Consider the following 10,015-nt stretch of genomic DNA (forward strand, 5'->3'; position numbering starts at 1 on the left):
CTAGAGATGGGTAAAGAAAACCACTCCTTTCCTGTTATTTTTATTGATAATTTCAAGTACATTTCTTCACAAAAAATAGCTTATGATAATAGAACTTTATTGAATTTTTTCTTCTTATTGTCGTGTTTATTAGATTTCAGCAAGATTAAATTTTAATATTACATTTTTTTAAAGATTTTTTTATGCTTTTATCTGTTTACTATTTTGTTAGTTTGTTTGTAAAACCTCCTAGTCAAAGTTGTTAATTATAAAAATCGTTTTGTTAAGTTTTTAACTCATCAATAAACCGATTCATGATATTTTTGAATTAAAGACCTTATTTACAAACTCTTTTAACAATCAAGAGTAGACGAATTCAAGCATTATTTCTATTTTTTTATTTTATTAATATCTAGACTTACTCGGTTTTTTGTTTACGTTATAAGTATTAAATCAAAAAAGACCTTTTTTATTCTAAAATAAAACACAATTCATACATTTACTTTGTAGACATTTAAATTTTAGTGTAACAATATAAACTAAAAAGTATTTTCTGCTATAGTATTTAACTTTTTATTTATAACTGCTTTAAACCGTCTTCGAAAATTATCTTATTTAATTTATGCTAGTCAATACAGTAAGAATTTTTTTAAAGTTTCATAATAACAGTAAATTGTTCACAACAGCAGTTATCTGTATTTTTTAATTAAAAAAAAAACATTGAAATATCATAATAAATTAAATACAATGATAACTATGAATCTTGTTAAAGTCATCTAAAACATACACAAAAATCTGTATTGAAACAATATAAATAATTTTTGATATTTTAGTTTAATTAGCAAAAATTCACAACTAAACCAAACACTAAAATAATTTGCACAAAATAATAATATTTCTTTTGAAACCTTGCACAAAATTTACAATGCAACCTGTCGAAGTGCCTAACAAGTTATAACACGAATTACAAATAAAACTAAAAAAGTTAGTTTAAAAATCAGCTTGAAAATGAAAAAATGAAAAACAAAAACTTTCTAAATTATTCTTAAATTAAACAACTTGTTTTGAAATAGTTAAATTAGTTTGCATTTAATTTCATTTATTTTAGTTAATTTATTGTACTTTAATTTTAAGAATAATTCAAAACTAGTCCTGTAGTGATAAAAACGATAAAGGTGGTGTCATAAAATAACAGTTCTATAGTGGTAATTTAGCTAAATTGGTTTAAAAATTTTATCTGCATTAAATATTAATATACTCTGCCTTTGATATAATACTTGTAAACACGATGCAAAAAAATTGTTTTAATAAGACGCAAAAAACAAAAAAAAATCATGTTTCTAAAAAGTTAACAAAGTTTATTCATAAGTTTTTGCATTACACAGTTTTAATAAAAACGAGAGAGTTAAAGCTTTAAGTTAAACATTTGATAAGTTGAAAGTTTAATGATAACGTTTAACTTAATTTAATTTTAACTAGCAAAATAAAACAAGTATTATTTGAAAATTTACTTTTAAAATAACTCTGAAAATTAACAAGTAAGAAAATCAAATCTAGTTGTTGAATAACGTGCCAAGTGATTGGATAAATTCTTAATATCTTTCCTGTGATTGGCTGATCGAATATATTTACTTTTGGTGTCGTTTTATCTGTGTTACCATCAAACAACTGAAATGATTTTTTTAAATATTTATTTTATCATATTTCTAAGGTGTGATTCGACTAACTGAAGATTTTAATAAACTATAAACACGAAAGTATTATAATACTTTAATTTCATATCTAATGTGCACCCAAAATCTAAGGTTATGTATTTATCTAGTAAAGCAAAAAATAACAAATAAACATTTAGTTTTCAACTAATTTTGAGATTAAAAAGTCTTAAATACATGTAGAAATCTATTTAAGCCGTATTCAGGGTCAAATTTTCATTTTTTGGTTTTAAATATTGTACTGAAACAAAATTTTAATCAAATAAATTTAAATTTAGATTGCAATAAAACTTTAGAAACTAGACTAAAACGAAAATGAGTTTCTGACAGTTTTAAAGTATAACTAATTCACTAAAACAATGTTTGTACTTTAAGCTTAATTTCAATACTAGTTAAAAATAATAATAATAATGCTTTTTGTTAGTTTTAAGCTTTATTTGTATTTACTTTTTAAGAAGCATTTCAAAACGTTAAAGTAAAGTATTTTACAATAATATGAAGTAAAACATAGAAAACACAAATTACTTTAGTTCTTAAAAAAAATTATTGCAAATCCATGTCCTTTAAATACAAAAACTTGCTTAACAAAAAAATTCAAATCAACTAACTTTGGGATGTTGACCAATGCTGTCCATCATATCAGAAAAATTTTGCCCGCTTTCGTCCGAGTATTTAACTTGATATGAAGTCGTCCACTCATTTACATGATAACTGCTGTCACAATGCCGTGCAACGTCATCAGTTTTTATAATCCGATGGATGTATACGTTGCTGTACAACTGACCTTGGTTTTTTATTATTGTAAATTTATTTCGTTTTACATATCTTGTTTTTCTTTTATACCAGTAAAGCAAACAAGGCTGTTACGAAGTTTGTTTTCTGTAACAGTTTTAGTAGTAAACTGCTTTTTTTAGTCGAGATATGATCAGTGGATATCTCAAATGGAGAACTGATAAAAATTAAGATTTAACACTTTTTTTTTATTTAGGTTTTGTGATTAGGAATTTTCGCTTTAACACACTTTTAGCAATAATAAAACATAAAATCTTTAATCTGCTAAATAAAAGGGTCCGGGTTCTTCTCTATAATTTTTCTTTCTATGATATTTTGTGAACTATTAAGTCTTTAGAAGTCTAATGTTTTAATTTTATAGCCAGGTTTCTAAACACAAAACTTCAATAATTTATTACTATTATATAATACAAAATTTACTTTTTTATGTACTTTTTATATTTAAATATTTTTATATAAACTTGCTTTAAAAAAAGACTTTTAGTGAATAAAAAATCATAAACATTGGTAAACTTAGTAAATTTAAATTTGAATAATAGATCATAAATACAATTAACTAATTGATATTAAAATATTTTACTGTACAGCTTACTTATGAAATAAAAAACTGATAGGATTGATACGTAACACTAAAACATTTTAAAATAACAAATTAAAGTTGTATTTAAATCTACCTTAGGGCTACAGATTCGTTAATTTTTCTTGAAAAATAGATATAAACTGATTAAGTGTAAAACTATATCGCAAGATTTTTTTTTATATAGAAGGTAACACTAACATAAAAGTGTAAACAAGTCTCATAATGTTTAGTGTTAATGGATAATAATACATACGATTCAATAACATAAAAAATTCTCGTAGAAACATTATTTTAAAATTGGACAAGTTGTTTAAAAAAAGTAAAAGTACGTATTTATGCAAACATTAAATAATTTAACTTTAGTTCTTTTTTAATAATGCAACATTTCAGATAAAAAAGTGTTAATGTAATAGTAAAAGTCTTGATCGTATTATTATTTAATAGCTTTAAATAATATAAGAATGAAAATCAAAAAGTATACTTTGTATTTTTATTCGTTGTATAATATGAACTACTAAATTACTTTAAAAGATACCATTTGAATTTTCGCAAATCAAAAACTACTTACTATTCAACAACCAATTCGCGAAAACAACATGACATAAAACAACCGCATTTAAAAGTGAAATATGAGAATATACTGATTGATGTTTGAACAAAAAAAGATGATTTTTAAAACTTTATTGCACCTGTTTTACTTAGACTTCCTTTTTCTAATTGTGATGGGTGGTTTTGCACATTATCAGTTGTGTAAATCATTTTGTCAAAAAGATTATAAACACGTTTTAATTGTTTAAAAATCCTTAAAACTAATTAGTTTTCAATAGAAAATTTTTAAAGAAAGAATACGGTACTATATTTTTTTATACATTTTTAATATAAATGTATACTTTTATTGATCATTTTGTCAATACCTTATTTATTTCCCATTTAAATATTAATTAGAGGCTATGAACACAGTGAAATTGTTAGTCTTTGTGTTAAAAATCATGTTCATCGAGATACTCTAGAAGATTTTTATTTAACACTTTAAATTATTTAGGTTTGACGTGAATTTTAGATACTTATTTTGAATACTTTCTTGATTTTTATTGTTTAAAATTGTTAAATTAATTGTTTTACAAACAATAAATCTTATTAAGCTTGTTTTAATTTATTTTCATGAAGTTATCAAACTTAAATAAAGTTTATATATAAACGTATAAGAAAACTAATCAATTATACAAACAATCTATTTTTTCCATTTATTGTAATCAAATCAGACTTTCAATATTTTTTAGTTTAAGTAAGTATGACACTTGAGTGTAAGGTAAAAAAATGTGAATAAAAGTTATAAAAATTCTTTTTCAAATAAATTATCTATAGTTGTTTACAATAAGTACAATCTAAAAAAATATCAAATAAAATAACTTATTTGATTGCGTGAGACAAGTATTCAATCCAAAAATTTAGCAATTTAAATAATATTACTTCTTTATTGATTATAGCTTTAAAACTACTTTTTAAAAGTGTTACAAAGCTCACAAAATCGAATTTACTATGAAATTTAAATTAAAAAAATTTTTAGCACAAATATTCATCATTAAATATCAGTTTTATATAAAAAGTGTTTTATTATGTTATCACTGTGACGTAACAGCTTGATAAAACAAGCCACATCTTCGTTGAATATATATATATATATAAATGGTTAATTTATTTATTCCATTTGTAAAAGCTTAGTTTTTTTATAAAAAAAGTATTTTTTTTTACTTCATAGTTTTATATTTAGTTTTGCGGATAAACGTTTGAGTATTTAAATATAAGAAACGTAAATAATAGAATATAAATACAACAAATGCAAGTGTTTCTTCATTTAACTATAACTTAATTTAACTTATTAAGAACTTAATTTAAAAAGAAACAAATTTAAAATCAATAGCTTTGATATAACATTACTTTTAAGCTATCTTCTTTCTTTGTTTAAACAAGATAAATGCGTTTATTTTTTAACTTTTTAACAATGATTGTAGAAAATTCTATTTTACTAAAATCACATAACACAATTTATGACACCCTTATATGTAGGTTACTATTGGTTAGAATCTATAAAAAAGTTGATTTTATCATGATTATGAGGTTTTTGTGGCTGATAATACATTATATGTGTCTTAAGTTAGCAAACACCTAGTCTTTGATGTTTATTTGCAAATAAATCACTACATAAACATAAAACTGTGATGATGATTTATTAGTTAATCAGTAAATAACTTTATGTTTCTTACAAACAGCTTTCTTAGAGAATTTTTTTTTATAATATTTAAGAATAACCTACTTAATTATAAGATAACTGGTTTGATAAAACTATTTAGAGTATTTAAAAAAACAAAAAAACTATTATACTGTTAGATCTAATTTAGTTTTATAACATATTGCAATTATAAATACTTTTTATTAAAAAAAACTGACAAGCTTTGTTCTAGGTAGAGAAGTAAAAAATGAAACTCTAATATTTTTATTTTGACATCATAATGAAATAAAATATTAAAAGTTTTAATATGAAAACTGGATTAAATTTTGAATAGACAGGATTAAACTTAATGACTTAAGAAAAGGTAAAAGACTCATTCAAGCTCTAACATTACTATGAGAATATATTTTTGTTATTAAAACCTTCATATTATACTTAAACACTTATTTAAAAATATAGTTAAACTACAAAGTATTATTTAGTTAGTTTAAAGTGTTTCAACTGAAAATAAATACTTTATAATAAAAAAAAAACTTTGTTTTCAAGTTTTGAAACGAAGCCAAGACATGAACAATATTGTTTGCGTAAATTCTTTGAAGTCTATTAAACTGTTGACAAAAGATTTACCGGACTAAGTCCTCATTTGAAGTCTGTGAAATGTCTTCTTATTACACTAGTTAGGGATTAGTTGTGAAAAACAGACATTAGGTTTATTGTCGCCTTTCTTTAAAGTAATCCCATGAACTTTATGTCGAACGTTTTATAGCTCATCACAAACTTTTTATTTTGTTTTTAAGTGTTTTAGTTTGGGAATTTACTGCTTTATCGTAAATAATTTCTTAATTGTCTTTAAAAGATAAGAAGTATATTTTAAACACTTTTTGCCTTTCACATACTTTGCTTTAGTATAAGTTAATTTTTTGTGTAATAGAAGTTTTTTTGACAATTAGGTTACGTAGTTAATAGATTTTTAAACCTTAAGTATTCACTAAGATTTTTTAATGTTTAACATGAGTATATGCAGTATGTAGAGTATGTAGTTTTATATATAAAGTTTTAAATGGTAACTTGTGATTTTAAATGATTTTTTTATGATAGTGATACTTATGATTTTTCAAAACTTATCAAGGAAGCATGATAAAATTTCACAAGATGGGTTTCTTTTATTTTGTGTGTGAAATTTATTATGTTAAAGATATATTTTATAATATTAATTTTAAGTAGTATCACATTTTCTACCTATTACTAAATGTATTTTAGCATTAATCAGTAGTAGAGTTTTAATAGAAAGTATTAAAAATATAAACAGTTTATAAATAATAAACATACAATTTTGATGAATAAATATTAGACTTTGAAAAAAAATATTAACTTATGGCTAAATACAAAAAAAAAAGAGAACTAATGAAAAATATACTTAATGATTTTTACGTCGTTTGTCGTAAATATTGATTCGAAATGTTTGTTTAAATACAAACTAAAATTTAAGCAATGAAAAATCGTTTACGGCTGATTTTGTATTAAGTAGTTTTAAACTATAAACATTATTAAATTTTAAATTTTGCTATATAAGGTACAAAAAACTAAATCTATTTTAGAATGTTTACAACTGAAAAAAGTTAACGACTATATCAAAATTTTGTTTTATAGTTTGGTTGAAAAAATATGTTTTACTTTAATTTTGTTAAAGTATATTTTTATAAAGTAAGGAACTAAAATGTCCAGCCTAAAATCAATTCTGCTTGTTGAATGTCATGTTAAGTTGTAGTACTAGATTGATTGAAAATGAAATTTCAATCTAAGTTTAATGTTACTGGTTTTTGAAGTTATGTAATCAAAGATAATTTAAAAATTTAATAAAACGAGCTAATATTAAAGCCCAAATAACACCAACAAGTAGTACATTTCAAAAACAACGATAAGTTTTATACTATGCAAATGAAGAAAGTAATATGTTTTTAAATTTTTTTTTGACATAAAATTCCGATCAAAATTAAAGAAATACGATTATGAAACGGGATTAAATTTTGTAACTTGTAATAAAAACGGATTTAAAACATTTTCAGGGTAGTTGAATAAAGTATTAAAACAGTAATTTTAAATAAGTTTTAAATTATTTTACGTAACACAAAAATGTAATTTTTACTAGAGGTTTGAAGCTTTGAAAAACAAAAATATGTATGAAATTATTTACCTTCTTATTCAAAACATCGAAATAAGACTTGTTTGTACATGAAAGACGACTTCAATAAATAAACAATTAAGTATTCACATAAATATTCAAGTAAAAATATCAATACTAAAACGACATTCTTTAAAAAAAAACTAAAACTAATAAATTTAGATGTTTTTAATACGAAAAGATCGATTTTAATTTCAATCAAAAGTAATCGGACTTTATTACAGACTTGTTATAATTTAAACCTAGAAAAAAAAGCTATTTTTTTTTTTTGTGCAAGTCGACTAAAGAACAAAGTTTTTCTGATTATTAGGTTATAAAAGTTAGTAAACTATAAATAAAATTGCTCTTGCATAACAGATAATATTTGATTTAATACAATAGGTAGTTATACTTTATTTAATGAAATAATTAAACAACGAACTCATCTTGTAACTTACTTTTACTTATTTTGTAAAATTAACACAATAAAAGTATTTTTTATAGTTTTGTTTTACTACTTAATTAGTTTTAATATTTTTATAATTGTTTTTAGACAAAATGAAAATTTTATAAACAAGTTTTGTATTGTTTAGTTCAAAATGTTTGAAGATTTTAAGAAAAGAAGTTAAGACAGTTTAAACCTTGAACATAAAATACCTGAAACATATTAGAGTAAGTAGACAGTAAAAATTTAAAGTTACAAATTATAAAATATAATGAATCTCATTCATTTAGTTATCTGTGTATAGTAATTAGCTTTCGTATATTAACTTTATATTACGAAAGGTTTGTTTTAAAAACTACTGTTTTTCAACTGCTTCGAACTTATAGGTACTTAAAAAACTTAAACTCATATGGGATTAATTTATTTCAGATAGAAATAAATTAGTTTGTCAACCTTACATATTTTCAAAAACTGATCGAATTTTAAAATTCTACTTTGAGACGTAAGAAATTACAATCAGCAATTGTAATTTCGAAACAACTTTTTAAACAGAAACAATGTTATTTTTTAAAACAAATTGTAGAAATAAAATTTTTAATTTATACGTTCATTTATAGAATACTAAATTCAAAGAAAGTCATTTTGTAAGTTTATTAACTTTCATTAAAATCTTATTTTTTGTCTACAAAAGCTTCAAAGTTTAGATTAATAGTTTATAAGCTAAAACGATTAACAAAACTTTAATTAAATAAATAATATATTCATGTGAGTAATCTTAAAAACATTAGCAATTTGCTTATAAATTTTAGTGGTCTTTATGAGTTATTAATTAAAACATAAACAAACGTAGTAAGAAAAACAAATTGAAAAATGACATAATGCATCTAGAAGTTAGTTGACATACAAAAAGTATTGACGTTAACAATTGACCTTCTTTTTAAATAGTCATTTAGCTTTATTCATATTGATAATAGATTACTACAGAGATGTTTTAGTAAAACCCAGGTAAAGAAATTTCATTAAATAACAGCTGTCTTAATTTTCTGGAATTTAAATAATTGATTTAATGATGTATTTGTTTAATCAAAGGAAACCAATTTGGCTACGAATATGATAGACAATTTTGTATTCGAAATTAATAGTTGGGTTGATTATTTCTATATCCATAAAAGCTCAGTGTAATGATTAAAAATACATATGTTATTAGTATAACCAAAACAAAAAAACAAGATTTATGATATATAAAACATCAAAAACAATAATTTTTTTTTTAACAAAAAAAAAAGTGATAACAAAAAGGCTTTGTTTTTTGTTAGCAAATAAAGCTATCAAAATATTGTTAAAGAGGGTCCAGTTTAGAAAAGCATTAAGTATTTAAAAATAGGTTGTTTGTAATTTTATTTTTAGAATAAAAATATACTGTGTTAAAACATTTAAAAACGAAAAGACTACACTAATAAAGGATCATAATAACATTATATTGAAATAATATAAAAGATCGATACTTAAAAAAGTAACCCATATTTGAAAGTCTTTGAACATTTCTAACATTTATAAAAATACCGAACAATCGTTATTAACATACATATTTTTTGTATTTCGAATTTGCTGTTAATAAAATAAAAATTTTAAAAATTAAACTTTTAATAACTGATCAAATTTTAGTTGTGTTTTAGAACACAGTTTCGATGGACTGTTTTTATTTTTTATTTTAGTATACTCAAAGTTGAATATTAAATAAGACATTAAAATTATTAGAAATTTTTTTGACCTGATAAAAATGACATTAATCTAAAATCATATAAAATTGAATATAAGTAAATTTTAGAATATAAAGTTGTCAAAACTTAAAATACAGCAGACCTTGTATTTTATGTAACTTAATAAATGTAGACAATAACTATCAAAAAAAAGACTAAAGCATTGAAAATATATTTTTAACAAAAAAATAATTTAAACTATCAATTATATCCGTTTTGTGACCTATAACATCTTTAATTAAGTTAAATTAATGTAAAAAAAAACAGATGTTTACGTATTTATCGCTTTGTGTTAAAACTGTAACACATTGCATTTATTTTAAGAATTTAAACAAGCTGTAATTTAAATTTTTAAT

The sequence above is a fragment of the Thalia democratica genome, chromosome 3, assembly GCF_965202585.1.
Source record: "Thalia democratica chromosome 3, ktThaDemo2.hap1.1, whole genome shotgun sequence".
NCBI classification, from domain to species: domain Eukaryota; kingdom Metazoa; phylum Chordata; class Thaliacea; order Salpida; family Salpidae; genus Thalia; species Thalia democratica.